General features: G+C 32.5%; 1 protein-coding gene across 15 annotated transcripts in view; it reads right to left on the bottom strand.

The window, feature by feature from the left end:
• The window catches only part of LOC145286115 (uncharacterized), an 863,779-nt gene that overhangs the window by 328,232 nt on the left and 510,960 nt on the right, over positions 1 to 24,587 (bottom strand). For all 15 annotated transcript variants that reach the window (XM_080134803.1, XM_080134807.1, XM_080134809.1 and 12 more), the window contains one exon: positions 7,953 to 8,032. The gene's annotated coding sequence lies outside the window, so the exon portion shown is untranslated. The remainder of the gene's footprint in view (positions 1 to 7,952; positions 8,033 to 24,587) is intronic.

The raw sequence follows: 24,587 nt of genomic DNA, 5'->3' as shown, positions 1-24,587 counted from the left end.
TGATTTTTTAATAATTTCATTCGGTTTTTTCTATTTTTCTCATAACATATATATATATATATATATATATATATATATATATATATATATATATATATATATATATACTTTAACTACACCGATGACGACTGAATGACTGGTCGATAATTATGGACCTGTAAAAAAGTTTTTAAATTATTTTTCATAATATTATTTTGTATTCCTGCACGTCACCAATTGAAAACGAATAAAGAAAAGTTATAAGATTTTCTACTTTTGTATTCTTTTTTATACATTTCCATATATATATATATATATATATATATATATATATATATATATATATATATATATATATATATATATATACTGTAAGAATTGAAATTGATTTGACTTACCAAGGTTGGGTCGGAGGGAAGAAAAGACACAGAACTGCTGTTTTGCCGTTACTGAGAAACTGGGTGTCTATTTCCTACTAAGTTAAATATACATTCTAATCTCGTTGGAAATCACGTTGGAATTCTCGCCATTGAGAGTTAGTATGTATAAAAGGAGTTGTCTCACTACGGGTTAGTGATTAGTTAAGAAGCTAGTTACCTAGCTTGCTAGTCGGTTGGCGTCTCTTAGACTGATTACCTCGTTACTGTTGTTCGGCAAACGTTACCTGTTAATTGTTACCTTTACAAGGAAAGAAAAGACTACTTGTAAGAAATGTCACCATTTCGTTGCAAGCCCTTGCTGCCTTTTCCTAGCCCCCTCTCTTGTTGGTGAAATAATCCCGACAATATATATATATATATATATATATATATATAGAGAGAGAGAGAGAGAGAGAGAGAGAGAGAAAGAGGGGGGAGAGAAAGATAAATAGATAGATAGATAGATTAAATGAAAAAAAACGCGGATTGTTTGAATTTTTTAACAGATATTTTTTAGGGTAACTTGTATTTTCTATTTATTTATTAATGCAAACAATTTATAGATTTAATTAACTTATTTTACCGTCTAAAAGATACTATAACCTGTGTAGAAGTCTCGTTTGTAAATAGTAATTTTATATTGTAGTGTCCTGAAATGTGCATAATACTTTTACCTTTGTCGGTATATCAATCGTTATGTTTAGTTACAATTCATGCCATAACGTTTATATGCATTTATTTACACTGTTTCTCAGACTAGTATCGATGTAAGATAAGATTGAGATAAGTTTATCGATAAACATTCATATATAATGCAAAATATCTTCGAGAAATAAGGTCTGTTATTTAAATTCTTATTTGTCTTACCTTCCTATCTGGACAGATATAAAATGCGGATATTTTTGTTAGATAAGACTATTACAATTTCAATTTCTATCAGATTTTTTATCAGATAAGAATATTACAATCCTGATTTCTATTTATCGCAGTCATGTTGCATGACGCGAAAGGGAAAACGGCTTGAAGACATATATTCAACAACTAATTATTAAGCGGTCTTCATTTTCCAGCAAACCGTCAAATAACACATATATGCGAAAATACGCTCGTAAAGCCATCTCATTTCAGTCACATTGGAGAAGTAAATTCAATAACACAGTAACGTTTAGTAGAAATAATATCGCGAGACTAAAGGCGATGTCTGTATAATGCATGAGGACATATTCTGAATTGTAAAAATCGTTATGTTTAAATAATAGCCAATGGGTATATTGTTATCATTTAAGATGTTATCTTGACTTGCATTTGTTTTGCTTAGGCTCCATGAATACTCGAGGGTGCGTCCATTACGAAAGCTGACTATATCTGACGATTTAAAATCCACGATTATCCGAGCCAACAGGTAAAGTTGCATTTATAGAGGTCTATATTATGTTAAATGTCAACTTTATAGTCAGATGTTAAATTTTCTTTAAGTCCATCACCCTGATTTATCGTAATCTGTGGGAGATCTGAGAAGATGTATGTGTAGATAAAATGTGATGGTTGATATTGAAATGTATGATTCAGCCAGCACGAATTGTTCCTGGTAAATACGTATTCCATAATGTATTTCAATTTCATTGCTCAGGAGTCCATGATTTAAAAGATGACCGTTCGCGTCAGTGCACTTTGTTGGTGTTGCATACGCCAGATCTTTAACAAAGACGAGAAATGAGTCGACTGAAAACACGACATGCATAGCCGAGCTCTACCTTTATCCGCGGCTGGGAAGATGGCAGAAAAATATTTTCATTAACTTGCTAAGCAACAAAAGATGAAGATGTTCTCATATGTAACTCGGTTTATTTTAAACTGGTGTATTATTCTATTTTCAAAATGAATGTACACAACGATATTTAGAAAGGAGAATAGTTTTTTGAGAGGTTCAGAATGTTTTTTTCCATTAATCTCATAAGTATGATAGTATATCGTGTAAGGAAATTCGTTTAATCGCCATGGCTAATCGAAGTAAAGGCTATATAGTGATTAAACCAAATATTTTATTATTTCCTGAGGGCATTGAAAAAGATCTATCGCAAATATACAACGGTTCTCCGTCTCCTTTAATTAGATAAAATCTATTTACTCAATGTATATAAATACGAAAATAACTTAACATAGAACATGATTTATATTTGTAGTATATATTTTTGATCAGACATTTTATTAAACCTTCTGGCTTTGTCATCATTGTTACAATATTAAGTAGTTTTTTTTATTACTGCTGTAAACCTGTCCAGTAATTAAAGTTGATTTGGATCTTCACACATAGATGCTAACAAACAGATTATAATCACTCAACGCGGCCGAATCCCCAAATGACTGGCCCTAAATCATCTTCTAATCATCACGCAGTTACACGTATGATTTCAATTCGAACCACTAAAACAATTGACTCCGTATGAAACACAACAGACCAGTTGTGTAACTTATTTATAGGAAATGTGGCACTGTTTCTTAATCATTGTTTCAAGACTAAATTATAATCTGTGCACTATGTTTTCCGCGGAGAGTTCGTATGTTCTGTTTACTAGCAATCTGCATTCGCATAATTACAGTCAACTGATACTAATCTGTATGTTGTATTATAGTTTTATGTTTTATATTACAACTGCCAGTATAATCTTGCAGGGATATATTGTAATAAATTATAGGTTATGATTTGGCACAATAAAGAAGGTCCATTTTTGAGGAGCCGGCGCTTCTGCATTAACAGATCTTATAGAAAACTTGCCCTCTAATCATGGGATAGATACGAAGATACAGACAGGGGCAGGTATATTAAAATGTCAGAGCATAACAGATTGACAGTTGTTTATGTATCCATGTGCACAGAGCAAAGTTCAAATCTTGCTGTTGTCGTAAGAATTTTTTTTAAAAATGACAATATTTTGTGCCTATGTTTTTTTAAATGTTCAACTGTTTCCTCCCTCTCTCTCTCTCTCTCTATCTCTCTCTGCATTTCTCTTGTTCTTCTCGCTTTCTTATCAGTCTCTATTTCTATGAAAAAAAGCGTAAAATGTTCAATACGACATTTTACGCTTGCAATTTGTGTTGGGCGGACGAATAGAGTTGCAGTCGATATACTGAACCAGACGTTCGCGTTCTAGCGACATTCGTATCTTTAGACTTACCGGAGGTGATGACGGTAATATGTCCACAATCACAGATTTTGAAATGCTCTTTAACAGTTAATAATAAAGGAGATTTATTATATATTATATATTATATTATTATTATTATAAAGGAGATTTATTTTTACATACAAAAAATGTATTTGTCACTTATTTCATACAAGCGATCAGTTTCAATCCGACGAACCCTGCCATGAACTCCAATAAAATCCTGCTCGAAATAACAGCGACCAAAAAGAAGAGAGAGAAAACGGAGACAAAACCCACCAGTAGATGTAGCCCACATAAAATCAACCCTAGTGCATCACTTTTGATTTTTCTATAGTTCATGTGCCTATCGTATTATCGTGCCTAACAATCGAGAGGCTTTCTTGAAAAATTATATTACGAAAAAAATAAAACAAAGTCTAATCAAGTAGAAAAAATGAATATTTTACTGGATTTACAGTACACACACACGCACACACAAACAAACACACATTATATATATATATATATATATGTATATATATATATATATATATATATATATCTTTATGATTTTGGGTGCAATTCTTTGTATTATAAATATAAAAGCATATTCAGTTCATTTTGAAACATTCTATTTAAATGTGATTTTTACTTGTTGGTTTCGAATAAACCACAGAACATGTTTGCAAGGAAGTATGCGTGTCAGTTATGAAGAAAATAGGCCAGTAAACAAATAGTTGGAGAAGAGGGGGAACGCGCTATGTAGCCAGCTGCCCATTTATATTCGTGCAGAACTGAGTTGATTGTAAGTGAAAAGTGGAACTATTAATTTCCGTTTTGACTATCGTTTTGTTTTCACGCTAATTTTCCAATTTGCTTGTACCCTTCGCCTCATGGACTCTATTGCATTGGGATAAAATACGCGCTTTATGTTAGTACACTTCATTTTAGTAAGAGGTTCGCTGAGAAAAGAGTAAAAATGACAGTATGAAATGACATGCTCATTACACCGTGGCGATAATTCTAACCTTAAACTTTCTTTGCATTCTATGCCAGCTATGCTGCTAACCATTGCTATGAAAACTGTAGCAAATTATCTTAGTCATATGTTTTACATAATTTTATATGTTTAGTTCTCATATATAAATTAAATTCTTTATGTCCGTCCTTTCTGCAACCTATACAACTTCGTAAACAAAAGAAATACAGAAGAAATGCCCCTAACTATGCAATATTAAGATTATTCTATCCATGTAATCCTCCGGGTTGTTTAAGTTTAATGCTGGAATGGATCGAAATACATAGCGCTTAAATCTTAATAAATAAATACTGTCAAATAGGTAATTATAAAATAATCGTACTATTTGTCTTGCTTAAAGAAGAAAGCATCATAAAATACCATAGAGAAAAAGTGTAAAAAAAGTGTACATTTTTTGTCTTCAATTCTTTGTTCTTCAAAAATAAACATTCTGGATTGCAATTTTAGTTTTCTGAAAGTTTAGTAAAAATTCTCCAATAATTATTGCAAAATATTGTTTTCGTTTTTCGATAATTTTTTATTGAAATAGTTTCGAATGTCAGAAATCATATATTTCCATTGAAAAACATGGCCAGCGTTTTCGTGAAACAAAACATGTTGATTTTCTTTCGGCGCATTTCGGCTGTTTCCGTAAAGTGTCTGGACGATTCCGAAAGTAACACGTTTTTTATACTGCACCAGTACAATTTTAATATAATGAGATATAGGAAGAGTTTTTTTTTCTGAAAGTAAAGCCTCCTATTTTTAACCCAAACAACGAAAACGCTAAAGATGGGAGTAATACTATTTAAACGAGCGATTGCTCAGAATTTAGTATTTACATCGTCAATACTCAATACATTATTTCCAGTCTATTTTTATGCTTCGATTAAAAATGTCAATTCCATGTAATATCTCTGTTTCTGGCAAACGTATATAACAGGGGTTGCTATCAGGTCATAATTGCATTAGTTCAATCATCATAAAATTGCAATTCCCTCGGATTCATTTGGGCTAATTAAAAAATAGAAGACATTACATTTTTAACGTCCCTCCGAAATTTTCTGTAAATTTCTTCGATAAATATGAAAATGTCATTCGAATTCACCGATTACCATATTTACTTGAGAGTGTTTTTCTGCTTACGAAGTTCGGCGCTGGATCAAAATTACCTAAAAAATAATAGACATTCATCTTTTATATCAGTAATCAGAGCCTTAAGCGAATTAAGGTGATGAAAATATATTTGAGAGAAAAGTTTTAATTTTAGATTTAAAATGCAGATTGCTTTACCGAAAACTGTGTTTAAATAGAATGAATGTAAGCATATGGAAAATCAAGATTAGAATGGTTCATGCGAATATTGTTGAATCTAACGTGTATTATAATAATATATTCACATCATATATATGGCTGATACGGACATTATTCCCTCCCCAATGTACACAATTATTGCGAGAAAAATATGGGTATTGTGCTCCTTTTTAATTGCGTGAACTATCTCTTATAAAATTATCATTAACGCTCCAGAAAACTCATGGATTTCTAGCAATCGCTCAAAAGGGTAGAAAACGTACTTTTTCTTTATCCAAAGAAATATTGACATTATTATGAATAACGTTTAATACATAGTAGACGAGGGAATATACTTATAAATATATAAAGTATTGAGCAGACGCCCAAGGTAAATAATAATTTTCATCAATGGACATATTTGTATTAAATCAACATCCGATAGCCAATTGTTTTGCAGTAAACTTTTCAAACGAATCTTTTTTTTTTTTGCATTCGAGATAAGACAATGATTGGGGCACTCACAGCAACATCCATCAATAGACAGGTATTTCATGAAAACATATCAACAACCTTGACGCTAGTAAAGTAACTGGTCGTGAACACATTCCAATCATAATACTTAAAAACTTCCAGGGAAAATTGCTCTTACCTTGCATAGCTAGTCAACTGTTTTCTAACAATGAAATGTGTTCAATAACCATGTACAAATAAGCTATTTGCCCACTATTTAAAAATAGTGAAAATGGATAGTGGATCTTCATATAGATCACTCAAGCTTCCTGTATATCATAATTAAGTTGTTTTAATATGTGATAAATCAAGAAGTTGCCAATCGCCACAGAGTAAACAGCCTACTCAGTGACAAGACATATTGATTTCGTCGTACATGATTGAGCAATAATGTGGTGAATGTAATATCACAAGAAAAGTTCATTTTAAACTAGCGAACTTTAATATCAAAACTGTGGCTTTTGATATCTATAAAATATTTGATAATGTTTTGCATAAGGGTTTACATTACCGGCTTAATTGATATGTAGTAACTCGAAATGATCATTCAACTAGCAAATATTTTCGTCGTATACGTTTAAGAATTAGTTGTCCTAGTTCGGTTTCGAAGCACAGAGTATTGAAATAGGCGTATTACAGGAATCCCTTTGAAGCCCAACAATTTTCATGATGTGAATCAATGATTTCCCTCAATACATTTGAAACAAATTTGTCGACGTTTATGCAAATGGCATAACCTTCTATGGCAAAGCATCGTACTGTGGTTATGATTAATATATTTCTGACTCTTTAGCATCAAACGTGGATCAAGTAGTGAAACAATGGTCACGAAGACTAATTTATTTTCATATATATATAAAAATAAACTTCTCTACTTTCATATCCCAACAACATAATATTATATCATTCTTTTATGTAGTGCATCCTTGTAATTTACATGTAGAATAATTCAAGATAGACCATGTCTTATTAAGTTTCAATGTCTAGTTTTATATTCAGCTTAGGCATAACATAAATACAAAAGTTATTTGATAATATGTCGTATTTAAACAGTAATGAAATTTGTATAGCCTGAATAATGAGAGGTGTATGCGAGTATTTAAAGGTTACGGCGTGAGTTAAAACCTATATCAGAATTTTTATCATATTTTGCAATTTATAATTGTCCTTTCTCCTTTACATTTACGTCATTTGTATTCTTACTCTATATTTCGCTTTTTTTGACAACTGCTGTTTCAATACGACTATGTGAGTGCATTTTCATTTCTTATCACTGTTAATGTTTACTGATATTATCCAGTACAAATCTCCCTTTAAAATGAACTGTAAAAATCTCTATCTCTTTATTGCATTGTTTAGGACACCCCCACCTTTCAATTTCCTCCAAGCATAACTTCTTTATTTCCGGTGACCATTTCGTAATCTCAAACATTTAATGAGCAGATGAACATTCAAAGTGTTTATATTTTCAATAATATTCTTATGTAGATTCCTTGTTTTTCTAGACAGTATATATTCTGCAATAAATGCTGAAACTGAATACTTCTTAGTATAGTAAAATATCAAAACAATACATTGACTTACCCGACACAATATGAAGTTCAAATGTTTGAAGTGTTAGAGATGTCGTCCACCTGATTTTACGAGATCAACGGCGAAAGAATCTAGAATCAAATAAAATACTTATTAAAATTTCTGGAAAATACAAAAAGGCACAAAATTATCACATATTCGCGTATTTGGACTATTCAAAGCAAGTAAGATAATTAATATCTTATATGTATGATAAAAGTAACGGACATAATTTTATTTAGTAAATAAATAGTAGACATGGCGTATAGTAACAGCGTTGTTGAAAAGTGCTAGTAGCATCAATTGAACAACTTATGTAAGCTATAAAATTTACTGCTGCTATGAACTTCCTAACAATTCTGTTACTATACATCATGCAAGCACGTTATTTACAAAATGATGGTATTATTCAACAAGAGATATTACAGATGTTATCACAGTGTTTACCACCTGGGTTGAATAATAATAATTAAAAAAATCTGGTTTTCATATTTTTATTTGTCACGCTACCTTAGAATCTTCTCTTTTTCTCAGGGAAAAGGTGGCGGTTTTTATTAAAATGTGTGATTCGCTTCGCAGACAATATTCACGAAAAGGGGTTTAAGTATTTATCTAACAGCCTCATATCATTGTTATTTGCGTCCTCATCGCTATGCGAAATTAGTTGATTTCACATGTCCCGAATACATTTCTGGAATATCGGCAGTCATAACTATTTGTTATTACAGTATTCAAGATTCTCTTATTGGTTAAGACTTATCGAACTGTCATTTTGCATAGTGAGAGTTCCGATGATATGTGTATATAATCAAAATAGAAATATTCATGCAAGACTAAAACATATTAAAGTAGGCCAACAGCGTTTTCAGTCATTGGGAAAATTCACCATAATTAAGAAGTTTAGTTATGATTTCCGATTATATATATATATATATATATATATATATATATATGAAAGTATATGTATATATACATATATATATACATATATACATATATATAAATGCATAGATATGCATATATACATAGATATATACATATATACATACATCGATAGATATATATATACATATATATACAAATAGATACACCCACTAATATATACAGATATATCGATATATATATATATATATACATATATATCGATATACATATATATATGTATAGATACATATATATGATGATTGAGACGTCTTGTCAGACGAGTGCCACTCCCCCAGACACTTAAAGTCCATAAGCCCCAAAATTAGTTCCATCGCCACAGGACCATTTTTATAGACAAATGCCTGAGGGAGTATCTATACACAGATGATGTTACACAGTCTTAGATTTGTACGACAACTAAGTCTCTCTCTCGGTTAAAAAAGTTGAGATTCAGCAACAAGCAAGAGCAGGATACCCAGCAACAAGTTAAAATGCAGACCATCTTAATGCGGGTAAAGGTCTCCTGCTTTATGTGTTTGTTTGTTTTTTTTTTAATTAGAGATTTGCTTCTCCTCGAAAGGTTGCCTTTACCACGGCTTACGGGAGCCTTCTCCACCTCAACACATACATGAACACAAACACACACGGTGCTAGTTCGCCGTTGACCCTGAAAAAGGGTTGATTCGACCTTGGGAAGGTCTTGTTTTTAATCCTTCCGGGAGAGTAGTCACCAGTTTAGTCGCCGGTGACCCGCCAATGAGACAGGTAGTACTGTGTTACATGGTACCAGTAGCATATGACATGACCTGACACCTGACTATATGACTATACATGACTATGACACATGACTATACATGACCTGACTAAATATATATACATATATATATATACACACATATATATACATATATATACATATATATGATGATTGCAACGTCTTGTCAGACGAGTGCCGCTCCCTCAGTCACTGAATGTCCATGAGTCCGAAGATAACCTTTTTTTAGTATTTTTTCACACGCTCAAGCAGACATGGCATTGAAGACGGTCCTTGGCATACATACATATATATATACATATATACACATACAAACCCATAAACATATACACATGCACACATCTATACATCCATACATACATACACAATACATATAACACATACTTACAAACATATACATGTACACATGCACACACATATACATACATATGCCTACACATATATACAATCATATACAAATGCATACACACATATACATACATATTCACATCCATATACGTACACATGTATGCACGTATACATACATGCACATAAAGTTACCTACATATACCTACACATACATATATATGCACCTATGCGCATACATATATATGCATATATACATACACCTATACATACATACATACACACATATATATATACGTATATACATACAGACACACATAAACATATATACACAATAAATAAATAAATAAATAAAGATATATACACACATACATATATACATACGTATACAAATAGGTATACACACATACATACACTAGTATATATATTAACACACATAAATACATACACACATATGCAAATATAGAAAGATGGTAGATCAATTATTATATTCTTCCAGAATTTCAGGGCTACATACGTGACACTTTTTCCATCGCCACGGACAATTTTTATAGACAAATGCCTGAGGAAGTATCTATACAAAGATGATGTTACAGAGTTTTAGCTTTGTACGACAGCTAAGTCTCCTTCTCGGTTCAAAATGTTGAAGTCCAGCAACTAGCATGAGCAAGATAGCCAGCAATAAATCAAACCGCAGACCAGCTTAATTCGGGTACTGGTCTCCCGCTTTATGTTTTTTTTTTTTTTTTTTTTAATCAGAGATTTGCTTCACCCAGAGGGGTTGCCTTAACAGGGCTTTGGGAGTGCTCTCCACCCCACACACATATCGAAATAAAGATATACACGTACACATACAAGCATGCATACAAACAGATGCACGCAAACATACATACGCAAGAACAAACACACATGACAACATGCTCATACACACATACATTAATACATACACGCATGTACATACATATGCACACACGCGTACACATAAACGTACATGTAGAATATATATGAAGGACCATTTATGATGACGATGATGGTGGTTGTTACGAATAGGTGAATTCAACATGAATAAAAGAGTAAAATGTTATGAACTTTGAGGATGTGTGCCGTTATGAACGCGTGTTCATTTTAAAAGCTGTACTACCGGTGAAGAGAACGTCTCCCTATTCTATGTTCTGTGTATTTGGGATTGTTTTATTCTTTTATTCATGTTGAATTTACCTATTGTAACAACCGTCATCGTCGTCGTACTGAACGTTGAGGATTTGCGCCGTTATGAACGCGTTTTCATTTTAAAAGCTGTACTACCGGCGAAGCGAACGTCTATCTATTCTATGTTCTGTGTATTTGGGATTTATATATATATATATATATATACATAACTATGTACATATATATATACATACGTATATACATACTTATATATATATACATACTTATATATATATATATATATATATATATATTAGTGGCCTGAAAAGGACACAAAGGAAACAATCAAGCAAAACAAACGAAGCAAAATAAATCCCAAAGTAGCAAAATTATGGTGTCTTGCCAGTACACCATGTATACCAATGTAGGTAAATTTTGGCCTAATTTATACGTTTGAAAATTCATTTTCACCATTGTCATTAATTTTTTAATGATAGAATAGCATTATAATCTTCAAAAAGCCACCAAGTTTCCACGTAGTTTCGTCCCAAAGAACAATAGATACGCCTATTTCAATATTAAATTTGGATACAAGTATATATATATATATATATATATATATTTGTAGCTAAATTGAATATTGCAATAGGCATATATATATATATATATATATATATATATATATATATATATATATGCATATATATATATATATATATATGCTATTTTTGGCAATATTATCAGTTCCCAATATTGTTTACTTTCAATATTTTTTTTAGATTTTATCCAGGTAAATATGTTTGTTACAAAAAATATAACAAAAAGTACATTGAAACTTGGTGATAAAAAAATATTTTTAAAAATTACTGCAGCAAAAAAAAACTTTATTGTTTAACACAACCCGGATGACATAGGTGTCATCTGCCAAAGTATAGTAGTAGTAAATAAGCAATCTTACATTAATCGACATTATACAACACGACATTCCCCGTATGATGCATTAGTAAGGCAGGCTCGACTAGACAAATTGAATAGCTGAGCAAGTTAAGTAAAATGCAAGAAAATACTTTACTACCTACAATAACCACTCTGGACTTCTACAAAACTACGTTTACACCTTTGTGAATACATTGTTACTGGAAGAAAAAAAATTCTTAAGGAGAATTTGTTAAACTCATCTAGACATATTTACTGATATTGTGTGTCTTGAAAAAGAACATGGGTGCAACAAACTACTTTTTCTCGATTTACTGTGTTACGCAGAAAGAATCAAGATGCAAATAACATTGCTGAAACTTTTACAGAGCAAATAAAATATGTCACATATAAGTCGGTATTTGATGAAAGTACAGATGTCAGGGATACATCACTGTTTGCTGTGTCTCTTCGAAGAACTACCGAGAATTTGGAAGTTATAGTTTTTTTTTTTGTTTGTTTTTTGGATATAACAAGTATATCTTCTAGAACTACAGACTGATATTATTGAACACGTTTTGAAGTTGATAGGGATATTTCATATGCACCCTTCCAAACTGTGTGGCTTGAAAGCTGATGACGCCCTCTCAATGATAGGAAAAAAACAATGGATTTGCAAGATAGTTTTTGGACTCTTCTGATGCATAAAGGGGTATAGTAAATTTCTGTATTATAAATATAAAACGTGTGCACAAACGTGTTGGATTTTACTGATGTAATGGAACACATGGTGCAACGTTAAATTTTATTCGTGCTAGAAAACTGAACCAACGACAATTTTAGTCATTTTTAGAAGAACCTGACTTTGATTACCCAGATATTCTGTCGGCCCTGTCGGTGGGGCATTAGAATACATCGACTGCCCCCCCTGCAGAGGGTAAAAGTCTCTCAATGGGGGTCCTGGATATGACCTTAAACTATATCCAATGGTGACGCCCCAGCTTGTGGGCTTTGGGGAGTTTGGAGCCACCCTTTAATTACCATTGCTCCCAGGTCCACTCTGACCCAGAGTGGTAGTACTTGTTAGGATTCCAACTATGGGTTAAATAGAAACCGACGTGAAAACAGCAAATATATTCTATTAAAAAATTTTTCTTCAAAATCTTTGGATTCGGCATTAAATAACCCGAAAAGTGTTGATATGCCGTAAAAAAACACAACCAACCAGATATTTTGTATTTCACTGCAGTTTGTTGGCTCAGTAAAGCTGCGTTGGTTTTGAAATTTAAGTAGAAAAATGGAACATAAAATGAGCACCAAATTGTTAGGTATTTAATTAAATAATTTTTTTTTTACCTGATATCACACAATAACCGTTGTATTAAATGTAACCCTACAAGGTGAACAAGGTGTGTTAAATTAACTTAAACATTTTAAGACACACTTGAGTAAAACAAGACACACTTATTTTTTTATCCCCGCCTTCAGAGAAGCAGAAATAGCTGATTTAGAATATATCAAGTATGCTGAAAATTTTGACGAATTGTACACTGAATTTACTGACATTTCAGGAAATGTGAAAAAGCTATCAATCTGTTTTGTAAACCTTTAGGTGTTACAACATAAAAAGGCCCGGGAACTGTCAAATAGAGCTGATAAACTTACAGTTTTAGAGCCCTATTTTATAGCAAATGATACCAAGAACTTGATAAGATTTCGCAAAATTACGTGGGTTGAAAACACCAAATAAAGTAACATGCAAAGAAAATTATTTCACTTTTTTGAAACCACATATTTTTGTTGACAATTCTTTGGAAAAAAACACGTTTAAAAAAAGATCCACTGGTGTCAGCTGCCAGACGGTTATTTATCAAGTAAAGTTATAATGGCCACGGCATATGGCAAAGCAAACAGAAAAGTTATGTACAAATGACAAAATACCAAGTTTCAAATCAAGAATATATTAAAATTTTTGAATATCATGGTTCAATTTCTAACTATTTAAAGAATATTACTGAATTTACGTAATTGCCTCACTGTAGTTTTCATAAGTCCATATAAGAGTTCACTTTCTTGAGGTAACTGACCCGCATTGTTGTTACAATGTTGTTACAATGTTCAAATATGACCCAAAGTTAGAAAATGTTGCACACCTATAATTTAAATGATTGTGGTGTAAAAAAATTGGTAAGACTAGCATTTTCCAAATGCTGATTTAAAATTAATTCTTGGACCAGTTGGGCAAATATTTAATGTTAAATAAACACTTTGAAATGATTTTAAAACATATTTTATACTTTTGCATGCAAAATCCCATCACGCATTTTACTAATTCCTACCCTCTGATGAGAAGGAAAGTATTTCTTCCAAACTCCGCGGATTAAGGACTATCCACTTGTCTAGTGTTTCCTTCTCAGATTAAATATGTTTTTAACTCATTCCAAAGTGTTTTTAACATGTTTTATTAACTGTGTGCTGGTATTATAAGTTCTATTTCCTATTTGGTTTTATGGGGCTTTTACATCTGGCTGAGATGATTTTATAAATATTAATTCTTTAATATTTATAATATACTTTAATTTTACCATCTTGGATCATTTTGGTAAATTTAATTGTAATTTTTATTTTATTGTATATATGTAGACATATATATATATATATATATATATATATATATATATATATATATATATATATATGTGTGTGTGTGTGTGTGTGAGTGTGTGTGTGTGTGTGTTTGTGTGTGTGTGTGATCCTACAAAAAAATCGACGATGCCGCATACATAATTTAGGGCTCCAAATTTTAACATAAAAGGCACCTGCATCTAATAAGGAAATGCACCCCGAGGATCAAGCAGAGCCACTACAGGAATGCATAGAGGCAATCGAGACAGTATATGATTTTTTTTTTTACATAGAACCTCCACAAATCATACTAGGACCAAAACGCTCCGGCAGAAAGAGAAAGTGCACATACTCCTTGCTGGTATGCCTCCCCCCAAAAATATACTGAAGTCACACCTTTAAGAAATCAGATTGGGCGAGGATGGTTGTGGAAAAATCATCATCTGAATAATCAACCATCGTCCAAATATCGCGGACCTCTTGACGATCCCAGAAAGGGCTCTAGTTCCAGTGTTAGCCTCGCTTGGTCGGTTGAACGCAAAATACTCTTTGCATTGTGTAGTTGTTTTATTTTTCATTTATTAGTAAATGTCTTGACTTACACCGTTGTTCTGTTAATATAGTGACTTATTAAAAACAATAACATAAATTTATAAAAGTTGGATAATAGATGAAATTCAAAACTACATTAGTAATATATAATGCATAAAATATCTCGTGTTTATATTTACGATGTTTTTAATTCTTATTTTTAACTAATGCATATATATATATAGCGTATGAGTAAATCAGAGTGAACATTTATAAATAAAATATTAATAAAAGCCAAGGGTGATAAATAGAATAATAGATTTCTCTGAATTGTATAAGTACAGCAGATTTGTAAGTAAACATAACCTTTTTTTCTCAGAGAACAACGGAAGACACAGGTAAGGAGGACAGTTTTTTATAGCATGAATAAGTTAGCATAATGAATAATTTAGCCTATGGAGCAAATTACTAGATTTAATATTCTTATTTTTTTGTCGTTTTCAATGAGAGAAAAGCTGTTTGGTCACCACAACTAGAGAGTCACGATTTATTTTTTTCAATCCCAAAAATGGCGCCATGGTAAACAACCTAGGATCGCTGACAATGTAGTACTATTGTGAATTCGAAAAAGCAAGTTATTTCAGCAATGAAAGGAGATCAAATGATTTATTGGCAAAATCATTTTCCAACGAAAGACAAAATAATAGGCAATAAAGAAAGAAAGGGAATCTTAAAGAAAATTGTGGAATGCGCAAACTAACTAATGTTAACTAAGAATGCTAGCTATCCACATGGAATAAACAAAAATCATGTAGAATATAGAAACTAAAACCACAAATCATCTCTTAAATTGACCGCCTACCCTACAAAAATCAACGATGTAATGCACAAGAGAGAATACTCGTAAGAGACGAATACAAATAGAAAAAAGTGATGAGGACGTGCACTTGCAAAACCTCGACTGATAAGGAGCGGAGAGTAGTGAAAGTTTACAGATGCCAGCAAAATGGCATTGCCCCCCAATGGCTTTTCTTAGGGAGATATTAATGAGAAGCAGCTTTTGAGAAAACGTATATGATTTGCAAGTGTTGACAAAAGATGTGGACAATACTTGGAACCTGCAACTAAAAACACTACCGAGTATTTAGAGCAAATATAGCACGATGGTCTGTGTGATACCTTATTGTGAGTTGTTTTTAATACTACTACTACTACTACTACTACTACTAATAATAATAATAATAATAATAATACTTATACTAATAATAATAATAATAATAATAATAATACTGAGACAAATACACATTAGCCACACGCGCGGACCAGACGAACTGCGGCAGAAACAAAACACAAAGAAGCGTAACAGGGAACCAAGAACATAAAATATACTTATCTATAAGTTATCTGTCCCTCCCGGCCCCCTTCCCCATTCCCCATCCCCATCGCCATCCCATCCCCTTCCATTACCTAACCACCGCCCTCCAAAAAATGATGCCAAAGAGCCATAAAGGGTCAACGATGATGGAAAGACGGAGGAGAGAGCACTGACTAGACCTACGCTGGACAAGTGCAAAAAGAACTGGGAGGCTTATTGTCACTCATATTCCAGTGGAGACCAATGACCGATGCTATCGAGAGATCGATAGTGGGATTCTTTTGCGAAAATGCAAATTCATTTGCATATGTTATCAGAAGAGGTTGAGAACACTGGGAAACTGGACAGACTTGTTGTCACTGAGCTTCCAGAGAATTTCACAGGCTGTTTTCCAGGAGAGATCCTTTATGACCTGTGTGAAAGCTCCTTGCGAGCCAATAATAATAATGCCGATCATACTTCATTCATATTAACATAAAAACAGATTTATGGCCATGCGCTGTGTTCGCTTCAGATAAAAGACAGAATTATGCATGCTTCATCGAAAGTTGCATCTTTTTTTCTTTTTTCCTCAATTAACCTTTGCTTTCGCAACGCGTTAATCATATCGATTGAGTGTAACATTAATAAGTTCTTATTTCTTGTCATTTTTTGTCTCTTGCCACTGGATGTTTTACGAATGGATGAAATGATTTAAACACATTTTATTGAATGCGCTAAAGAGAAACTGAATTGATGATATATGGTTTACTTCGAGATAAGTCGGGTATCTATTTTAAATAATATTGCACAATTGCCAACTTGGTTTCAGATCAGGAGTGAAAACCAATACAGGCATGTCTACATGCCTATCTTGACTGATCCTTTTATTCTTTGAGCTCTCTGTCTTATGTAAATAAAGGGTAGGAATCAGTATTCATTTTGAATTCATTCATAGAACTGCCCGCTTGTTGACCAATATTCTGCTGGCCTGCTTTCGGGCTGGTTACAATATAGTAGCTTTCAATTTCAATGTGAACAAGTTCTTGTTGACATGCATTTAAATGATCCAAATACTACACATTTTACACCATTAACGAATATTACACGAGCACCTTACATTGGATAGCTCTTATCCCTAAATGGCCTTGACCTGGATAATTGGTGATTCCCTAGTAAAAATATATATAAATATTCATTCTTTTCACAATAATACATACGTACACCAACGTCATTTGTGTAATAGAAAAATCATACCACCCTTAGTAACATAACGGTTGTGACATCTAATCAGTTCTGAAATGCAAAGGATGTTCTTATATAAATGGTGATGCGCATGTAATTGTGAAGCAAAGATTACTCAATCTCCAACCACTGCCTTTCTTACTCGGCCCTGTTTGATCATAATGAGAAGGGCAATTTCATGACTGCTTGAAACAGTGTAAAGATATATAGTATCTTATGTTCGCCAAATTGCAACCCAATATGGTAATGATAGGCTAAGTGTTGCTTTACTTCAGCGATCTAACGAGGACCAGTGTGTCAACGTGATTATGCCGTACGTAGTACGTGCTATATTACAAAATAATAAATATATTTCTGATTTTTTAGATGAGGATTGGCTACGCGTATTATTTGCATTTATCGGACTACTGTTCTCATCTTGAGTGTGATGTAAAAAGTGATATTCTCCTAAAGGTTGAAGGTTACAATCCTCAGTGTGGGCAGAAAAATACAATTGCGAATTACTTAGGACCTCTGTTTAGTCATGGCTAACGGAAAAAAGAGCACGCTACTCTCGTGGAGTAAATAAAGGCTTCTGCTCGAGATTCTGTTCAAATTCCTGAGTTAGAAAGAAAATTCCCGAGTTTGACAAGATACACCCGAAGTTCGAAAATTGTATCGACCGAAACGTTGTGAAAATCACACTCACCATGAGAACAGTAGTTCGATGAATCCAAATAATACGAATAAATTCCGTATGCTACATTGCTCAAGAGTTTTTTTTTCTAACATTTTATATTTATTCTCGATTTCTTCAGCTGAGTATTTTTTTAACACTGATAACTGTTGTGGGGAATCACCCTCCAAATGGCCTGTTCTATCCATTATATAAACCATAGACCTTTTGATCCCAGGTGTGGATTAAACACCAAAGCGACTCTCGCCTACTCGGTGACGTTTACTACTCTTTTCAGCTGTAACTTTTTTACGTTGTTTTTCCAGTAATACATTGTTTATCCTCTATTCCGTTGTTCTGTTTTTTTGTGTGGCTTATTGCAAGCCATAACAATAACAATCTTGAAATTTGCATAACACTACGAAGAAACAAATGTATCCAAGCAATGAGGCCGTACTTGAGTCAACAGATGAGAAAAGTCAAATCGTAGATTTCACCGAGAATAAAAATGGGAGATGACTGAGACAAAAAATACGCAAATATATGAGACTTACCATACCCATACATTGAGAAGAAAACAACTGTCATACAGTGCTACTCTTTGTACAGTATACTATAGTCAACCTTGTCTTTCGAAATAATCGTATTCGCCCGTAAACCTAAAAACAATTTCTGTCAGGTATTTTTTATCTTCGAAATAACATATCACAATAGTTACTTAATTAGAAGGAATAGATGTGAAAATATGTATTTTCAGTGCCAGTATATTCTAGTTTATCTGTTAATGCGAAATATAATCTGATATGGTTAATGCTATACATACTTACGACTGAGGACCACCTGTGAAATTTATATTCTTTGATACTACCTTCATCAGTGAAAGTCAGTTCAACCACTTTACAGTAAATGCCATACAATAAATTCATTTAGAAGTAAGATTAATGTTTTAGAGTCACGTCTAAGTTTAATGTAAATGATAACTCAATTTGTGTGGCCAGGTAGGTTGGAATGACATGCAAACATTCTTGTTAAATCTCATTTTTTGTTTGAGTGCATATGAAGTGAAGATTTATTACTCAGAGAATAAAGGGAAAATTTTTTTTTGGGGGGGGTATTGCTGCTACATTAACTTAGGGTTTAATAGTTGTTTTTCGAAAAAACTGTATTCATCCGTAAAATTAAAAACATATGTTTACGCCCCCTACTTGAAATCTTACTTTCCGGTATCTATTGTTTTCAAAATAACATATTACTATATTTACTTAATTAGAAGGAATGAATGTGAAAATATGCATTTTAAGTGTCAGTATATTTAGCATTATCTGTTATTGCTAGACATAACTTAGTATGTTAAATGGTGTACGAACTCCGTGATACAGGTGCATCCAATTTGTGGAATGCGGTGCATCGTGTAAATTCTTCCATTCTACTTTTCGGTGGGGCATTAGAATACACCGACTGCCCCACTGCAGAGGGTAAAAGTCCCTCAATGGGGGTCCTGGATATGACCTTAAACTATATCCAGTGGTGAGGCCCCAGCTTGTGGGCTTTGGGGAGTGTGGAGCCACCCTTTAATTACCATTGTTCACAGGTCCACTCTGACCCGGAGTGATAGTACCTGTTAGGGTTCCAACTATGGGTTAAATAGAAACCGACTTGAAAACAACAAATATATTCTATTAAAAAATTTTCTTCAAAATCTTTGGATTTGGCATTAAATAACCCGAAAAGGGTTGATATGCCGTAAAACAAAAACAACCAACCAACCAACCAACCAACCAACCATCCATTCTACTTTTCCCTGCTCCTTCTTCTTCGCGTATTTTAAGACTTTACTCAAAATTTCTACCATTATCGACATTGCAAGCTTCTTTCACATAAAATTTCAGTTATGGATAAGTTTTGTGTCTGCGTTTAGATTATTTATTTTTAACTGCTACATCTAGATACACCGAACTGTACTATTATGCATGTTTTAATAAGATTAACTACTATTTTCATTTTCAGTCTCCTTTCTTTAAATGAGCTGATCAATGGCATTTAGTTGTTCTTTAATATTTTAAATTTGATTTCCGCAAATCGGCTCTATTTTAAGTTTGTACGATTTGTAAACATATCGGAACTGTGTTTTTTTATTTTTTATTTTTTTTCAATTTGTTGCCAGCGGTGATCAAGCATTCTCTATTCTGGTGATGTGTTTTATTGGACTGCCTAAATTAACCAGTTAACTTTTAATAGTGCATAATGATTAATACTCAGTTTCTTGGTACTTGTGCAGTCTGATTAAAAATATTTTAGCCTGGGAAATAAGGGGCGACTTGTTACTCATTCCGTACTTTCATCTAAAATTATAATAAAGAAATATGCATAAACATGCGATTTAACTTTATAAAGTTATATCTAAATATAGCACGACCTGTAAGGTATACAATAACTGTTTCCAGTCGTTTACCCCTGTATATGCTATATGGCGTTCTTTCAGAACAATTTATAATTATCTTTTTTTGCCAAGCGCCGTCATTACTTATCAAGATCGTAAATACATATTTCTATCGGCTCAAGTAAAGATACAATTAAATAACGTTTTGGTTTAATAGTCTATTAATGTGATATAGCGCAATATTCTTGTTGTTTAAAGTTTGCAGAAGGAAAGGAGAAAAAGAAAGGGGAAAAACAGGTCAAACGACCAGAGGTCTTACCGGGTGTGTGTCGCGCGAGGTTGGGTGAAATGGGAGAGAGAGAAATCAAGATGAAGCCCATAGTTTTAAAAGATGTGCTCTGGTGGAAGTCACGCAAAAATCACGTGAAATCACACGAGAGACATGTATAAAAGGAGTTGACAGGTTAGGTCGGAGAAAGGCAGACAGATGAAGGTTGGTGTCAGTCAGTGGTAATCTCAAACCCGGCGGTTATTGGCTTGCAAAGACGAATTTTTTTAGATTTTTTTTTTTATTTCTTTAATTTTGCTGTCCTAAACTAGGAACACCTCACTTCTCAAAGGCTATAAATCTTTCTGGTTCATTCGAATTTTCTAAGCGATAATATATAATCCATATGATATTGTTTAGTTTCTCCTTTATGTTTGGAGTGTCTTTCCTTAAAAGATTATAAAACTAGCGGTACCTCTGTATTGCTGTATCTCTGGTTGAAAGATTATATAAAGTAAGAACATATATGTTAAAAGACAGATCAACTATGGTTATCGGGCGCATTATAGTAAACCTCACCTGTTTTTTTTTTCATCCTAATTCATGTAGAAGCCGCTAAGTGAAAAATTAATGTATCCAACAATGAGCAAAAATATTGAAAAACACGTTAGTTTACTTTTCAGAAAATGTGCATAAGGGCATAAATGCGCATGATAAAAGAAAATAATTAATAAAAGTTTTATAAAGAACTACTTTAATCAAACATTAAACCATTAAAATGAAGCAGGAATTGTGGTAATTTTGTTGTGTTTTTTAAGAAGTCCTTACGTTTAACATTAATAATTAAAAAATTATAATAGTTAAAAGAAAATAGGAAGATTAATTAAAATGCTGCTGTGAAATGACCCAGGAGGAAAACTCGCAAAAATGTATTAGCACCCCATTTAAGACTAGCAAAAGAATGATGAGCATGATGATGACGGATATTACAGTACTAATAGTAGTGCTAACAATTGCACCCGTAAAAATACTATCAGTTGTATTTGTAACATAAAAGACACTTGAATAAATTCGACAAAAACAAACCAGCTAATTTACGAGAATGTTTTTTCTAATAACAATTTTTTCAACTTGCAAATACCATTATATAATTTAATAATGTTTCTTTCATTATGATGATGATAAGGACGACGATGACGATGACGATGATGACGATGATGATAATGATGATGACGACGTCGACGATGATGTAGCAGTAATAATATTATCAATAGCAGTAGCATTAAATACATTTGAAACAGTTCTTATATAAATAAACCAGTTAATGTGTAAATGCTTATTCTTATAACGAACTGGTATTCTCGTAAGAATTAATTAATCATTTTACCTTGTGTTTTTACACACAAGAAGTAAAACAATTTGTACTTTTAAATAAAATAAAAGCAATATGTAAAATGTAAAACATTACACATTTTGACTTTTAGAGATTAAAAAACATTTGAATAAAAATCCAATTTACTCCAAAAAAAGAAAAGAAAATTGTAATATGGTTGCAAATTTCAAGATTGTTATTATTATTGAAAATAGTAATTTATAAAAATCTAAGCTAAATCTAAACAATAAACAAACTGTTGATCAGGGTAACATACAAACTTTATTATGTAATATCGCATAAGCAAACGACTAAGTACCCCCTGTGAATTTTATATTCTTTCATCAGAGAAAGTCAGTTAAACCAGCCTACAGTAAATGCCATAAAATAAACTAATTTAAAAGTTTAATTAAGATTTCAGAATCAGGTTCAAGTTTAAGGTAAGATAAAAAAAATTCCAGGTCAGATGGCGTGAGAATGGCACGTTCTAGTTAAATTTAATTTTTTGTTTGGGTACAAATGAAATTAAGATGTTTTTATAGATCTAAGAGAAAATTTGGGGTACTACTGCTACATAGACGTAAGGTTTAATCGTTAGTTTCAATTCTCCTACCAGACAAAATCGGGAAAAGCACATATATATTTAATATATATATATATATATATATATATATATATATGTAATATATATATATATATATATATATATATATATATATATATTCAATAGGAAAAATATAGGAAAACAAAAAAGGAAAACAAAATATAGGTTTGTAGTTGATAGGGATTATTATTATTATTATTATTATTATTATTATTATTATTATTATTATTATTATTATTATTACAGGGTGCCCCAAAAACAAAACGTGATGTCTCCATTATTTATTCACCGATTGCCCTTATTTTACAGGACATGGCAGAATCAACGACCGTGAGTACACTAAGCCCCGAGTAGGAAATGGGAAAAAGAATGCACTGTGTTAAATTTTGTTCGAAAAAAACACTAAGAAATCGGGCATAATTTGAGTTAGGGCCCGTTTTATTGGTCAGTCTGTATTAGTATTCACATATTGTGATTGGCTGTTGGTATTGCCGATTTTATACTGATATGGGGGTAATAAGCAATGACGATAGGCCCTTAACCTCTTCTATTCTCAGTCTTCCAGTAACTCCCGCATAATTCTTGCGGTCGTTGGAAGTACTCAGTCGTAAGCGTAGACTATGAAATATTTACTACATTTACAACCGGGTAAGTCACAATGGATCCCAATCAATACACTTGTAAAAATCTTTTGTCATACGCCTCAAAGTTCCCATCACTACTTCTACCTTCTTCAACTTCCACAATTTTTATATCTCCCTGCTCAAAGTTTGGTACATTTTGACCTTGCCTTTTTCTTTTTCTCTCACATTTACATAAGCTGGCGCTACTATATCAATGATTGTTCCCGTATGTCCCTTTTTTAACACAAGATTAAATCTAGTCTCCTTGCTTGAATCACATTACCATATTAGATAGTGATATCCCACAATAATTTTACATTATCACTTTCCACTATCCCTACATGGCCTAAATCGTTATTATTATTATTATTATTATTATTATTATTATTATTATTATTATTATTATTATTATTTCTTTTTTTATTTATTCAGTAAGAGTAGTTACACAAGTCATTTACAAAGCCTGGTCCTTAAGAACAACTTGTGGTGTTCTCTACAGTCCGAGCTATGACAAATATATCTCTATTTCCAGTACTCTCCACTTCTGTCGATAAACTTTGCAAAAGAATTTGCGTTATCGCAACAGTCACGTACAATTGAGTTCTCGTTGGCGGCGACCATTGGTCTTCGTTGGAATTTGGGTGGTAATAGGTCCCCCCACGGTCCCACTCCTCTTTGCGCTTAAGCGGAGGTCTGGCTCATGTGTTCTCCTTTTGGTCTCTCCATATTTGTTGACCCTCCTCATTTAGTGTGCTGCGTATTTATGTTGACACTCACAGAAAAAAGGGGCGGTATTTTATAATTAGACAGTTACAGTTTTCATGATCCCATGCAATGTTAATTTGTATTTTGTATCTGTAGCCGTTTTTTTGTGCTTTTTTT

Source organism: Euprymna scolopes, chromosome 10, assembly GCF_053919585.1.
Source record: "Euprymna scolopes isolate OS-2025 chromosome 10, ASM5391958v1, whole genome shotgun sequence".
Taxonomy (NCBI): domain Eukaryota; kingdom Metazoa; phylum Mollusca; class Cephalopoda; order Sepiida; family Sepiolidae; genus Euprymna; species Euprymna scolopes.
This window is presented reverse-complemented; position numbering and strand designations above follow the sequence as displayed.